Below are 4,537 nucleotides of genomic sequence, written 5' to 3' on the forward strand. Positions count from 1 at the left end.
ATACAAGCTACCTTACAGTGCTCCACATGAGGAAGAAAAAGTAATAATCAGAGGTCATCACTCTCTATCGCCTTGAATATAAAAAAAGGAGGCAGGTTCCTTTAAGAGAAAAAGGAACGACACGTTTGTGGGTTTGGTGCTCTGCCCAGACAAACCCCTTTCTTTCTGCCTCCCCTAGAAAGGTGATGGAGGTGAGAGAGGAGGTAGGGATCCCTAATCCCTGTTTGGATCTTTGAAATAGTTCAACCATTAAGGAAAGAGAGTTCACCACCAGAGAGTTGAGTAACTAGTTCATAGGTAATATAAAGAGTCTTTGCTGAAAAATCTTTCTAACATCTGAACATTTCACTTCCTGGCTTATAAAATGACTTATTACTTACAGGGACCTGGCATGGAAAGGGAGTCTCCCCAGATCATTAGCCAAAAATTCCCCTGAAACAGATGGCAATCAAGCAATTGATTGAGTTGCACCTGAGTCTTAACAAGGACCTGAATAACTTAACCAGCTCACCTCCATGAGGTTGTTCTGTCTCAGCTGTGCTTTCAGAAGACTCAAGAGATACAAAGAAGACCTCTCAAAAACACAAGACCCCTGGGCCCTAGAAAATGGTAGAAGACAACAGGCAGAGAGGTATGATGAGTTACAAAGGTTGCAAACTCAAGTGCCCATAGGAGGACAGATGTATCTATGAAAGAAATGGGCCGGGGGTAACTGACTGTACCAAAATAGAACATGATGGCTCCTCTCAAGTCGAGTTCAGTCAAGAGGTACCATGCAGGGAGATTGCTTAGCGTGGACACGTCTTCCAACTTTTTAAGGAAAGCTAGAAAGCTGAACGGAAACTCTGTCGGTGTAGAGTTAAGTGCTATGGCTGCTAACCAAAAAAACGGTCAGCAGTTCGAATCCACCAGGAGGTCCTTAGAAACTCTATAGGGCAGCTCTATTCTGTCCTGTAGGATCGCTATGAGTCAGAATCAACTCGACAGCAACAAGTTTGGGGGTTTTTTTGGTTTAGAAAGCTGAACATTTATGTGAAGCCTTCCAATTTTTAAATGTTGGCTTAAAGGAGTTTTAAACACTGTGTGAGCCAACAAAACACATCTTCAAGGTTGAATTTGGCATGCAAGCCTACAGTTGCAGCCATAGAATTTTGTCCTCAAGGGTAAAATAGAAGAGTAAAAAAAGACTATTGAGATTCCCTAGCTAACCAGAGTGAGGAGAGTTAGGTATATTTTGAAAATCATTAATGTGCTTTTTTTTTTTTTTTTTGGCCTTTCTGAGCACATGACATATGCCCTAGTCTACTCAAAACATTGAATCATCCATCGTCTTGGGGAAAAGATTAGGCATTTTTTCACAGAAAAAAAAAATTTAAAGAGAAAGACCAAGGTAATATTTAACTTCTTTTTTTAATTTTTTTTAAATTGTACTTTAGGTGAAGGTTTCCGGAATAGTTTCTCATTAAACAGACAGTACACATATTGTTTTATGACATTGGTTAACAACCCCACGACATGTCAACACTCTCCCTTCTTGACTTTTTTTTTTGGTGAAAATATACATAGCCAAAGATACACCATTTCAAAAATTTCTACATGTACAATTCAGTGACATTGATTACACTCTTCCAGTTGTGCCGCTATTCTTACTATCCTTTTCCAAATTATTCCATTACCATTGTCTTCAACTCACTGTCCCCTAATAATATTTAACTTCTGATTTTCAAAAGTGATTTTCTTCCATGTAATCTATTACCAAGTGGTAAGCAGCTATAGATGGATGTGATAACCAGATTATAGTCTTATATTCTCAATAGTTAAGCTCCCCACAGGTAAATTTTAAATGAGTCACAGAGAATTCAGGATGGTTTTCTGCTCAATTATACTTTTTTTCTATAAAGTTGAACTCTCTTCTAATTCACAAAAGCCAAAATAATTATTATACGTCATGCCAAGTATGTAGCAGCAGGACAATTATAGTCAAGCAGGGAGCAGACATTGAGAGAGGCAGGAAAAGGATCTAGGTCAGAAACATTTCAGCAATTCAGGAGTTAAATGTTCAAAATGAACAGAGGTCTAGAAACAGGAGGTCATGTTAAAGTTGAAAAAAGGCATGAGTGACCCAGTCACCACAGAACAAGCTAGTTTGGAATCACCAGGTCATAGAAGTCAATGCAAGTAAGATCTAGAACTGCCCTGTCCAATATGGTAGCCTCTAGCCACATGTGGCTACGTGAGCACTTGAAATGTGTTTAGTCTGAATTGAGATGTGCTACCAGTGTAAAAAAGGAGCCCTGGTGGTGCAGTGGCTATGTGTATGGCTGCCAACTGAAAGGCCAGCAGTTCAAACCCACCAGAGAAGATGTGGCAGTCCGTAAAGTTTACAGCCTTGGAAGTGCTATGGGGCTGTTCTACTTTGTCCTGTAGGGTTGTATGTGTCACCATCGACTTGGTGGCAACAGGTTTGGTTTTGGTCATCAGTGTAAAATACACAATGGACTTAGAAGACTTATAAAAAAATGTAAAATATCTCATTAATATTTTTTGTTCTGATTATATGTTGAAATGACAGCATTTTGAATATATTGGGTTAAATAAAATATAGTGTAAATTCATTTCATCCATTTCTGTATACTCTCTTAACGTGGCTACTAGAAAATTTAAAATTACCTAAGTACCTCATATTATCCACCACCCATCTGTCAGTTTGTTATACTGTGGTGGCTCGCATGTTGCTGTGATGCTGGAAGCTTTGCCACCGGTATTTCAAATACCAATGGGGTCGTCCATGGTGGACAGGTTTCAGCAGAGCTTCCAGATAAAACAGACTAGGAAGAAGAACCTGGCAGTCTACTCCTAAAAAAAAAATTGGCCAGTGAAAACCTTATGAATAGCAGCAGAAGCTTGTCCAATATAGCGCCAGAAGATGAGCCCCTGAGGTTGGAAGGCACTCAAAATACTGGGGAAGAGCTGCCTCTTCAACATAGAGTCAACCTTAATGACGTGGGTGGAATAAAGCTTTTGGGACCTTCATTTGCTGATTTGGCATAACTCAAAATGAGAAGAAACAGCTGCAAACATCCATTAATAATCAGAACAAAGAATGTACAAAGTATGAATTTAGGAAAATTGGAAGTCCTCAAAAATTAAATGGAACACATAAACATTGATATCCTAGGCATTAGTGAGCTGAAATGGACTGGTATTGGCCATTTTGAATCAGACAAATACATGGTCTACTATGCCGGGAATGACAAATTGAAGAATAATGGCATTGCATTCATCGTCAAAAAGAACATTTCAAGATACATTGTGAAGTGCAACACTGTTTGTGTTAGTATACTACATATCCCTACAAGGAAGACCACTTAATACCACTATTATTTAAATTTATGCACCAACCGCTAATGCCAAAGATGAAGACATTGAAGATTTTCATCAACTTCTGCAGTCCGAAATTGATCAAACATGCAGTCAAGATGTGTTGATAATTACTGGTGATTGGAATGTAAAAGTTGGAAACAAAGAAGAATGATCAGCAGTTGAAAAATATGGCCTTGGTGATAGAAATGACACTGGAAATTGCATGATAGAATTTTCCAAGACCAGTGACTTATTCAATGCAAGTATGTTTTTTTCAGACAACATAAACAGTGACTACACATGTGGACCTTGCTGGATGAAATATATTTGATATATTTGAATCCTATCAAATAGACTACATCTGTGGAAAGAGATGATGGAGAAGATCAATATCATCTGTCAGAACAAGGCCAGGGGCCGACTGCGGAACAGGCCATCAATTGCTCATATTCAAATTCAAGTTTTATTGAAGGAAGAAGTTCAAGCTGCACTGAAGGTACTGGAGAAAAACAAGGCTCCAGGAATTGACGGAATACCAACTGAGATGTTTCAATAAACAGATGCAGCTCTGGAGGTACTCACTCATCTATGCCAAGAAATTTCAAAGACAGCTACCTGACCAACTGACTGGAAGAGATTCATATTTGTGCCTATTCTAAAGAAAGGTGATCTAACAGAACATGGAAATTATTGAACAATATCATTGATATGACATGCAGAAAATAAGTCAAAAGTGGTAGCAGCAGTACATTGACAGAAAATTGCCAGAAATTCAAGCTGGATTCAGAAGAGGACATGGAAGGAGGGATAACATTGCCGATGTCCGATGGATCTTGGCTGAAAGTAGAGAATACCAGAGAGACGTTTTCCTTACCGTGCAAAGGCATTTGACTGTGTAGATCATAACAATATGGATAACATTGTGAAGAATGGGAATTCCAGAACACTTAATTATGCTCATGAGGAACCTGTACACAGATCAAGAGGCAGTCATTAGAACAGAACAAAGGGATACTGGCATAGTTTAAAGTCAAGAAAGGTGTGAGTCAGGGTTGTATCCTTTCACCGTACTTATTCAATCTGAATGCTGAGCAAATAATCCGAAAAGCTGGACTATAGGAAGAAGAACGTGGCATCAGGATTGGAGGAAGACTCATTAACAACCTGTGATATG

The sequence above is a fragment of the Trichechus manatus genome, unplaced genomic scaffold (assembly GCF_000243295.1).
Source record: "Trichechus manatus latirostris isolate Lorelei unplaced genomic scaffold, TriManLat1.0 scaffold00197, whole genome shotgun sequence".
NCBI lineage: Eukaryota > Metazoa > Chordata > Mammalia > Sirenia > Trichechidae > Trichechus > Trichechus manatus.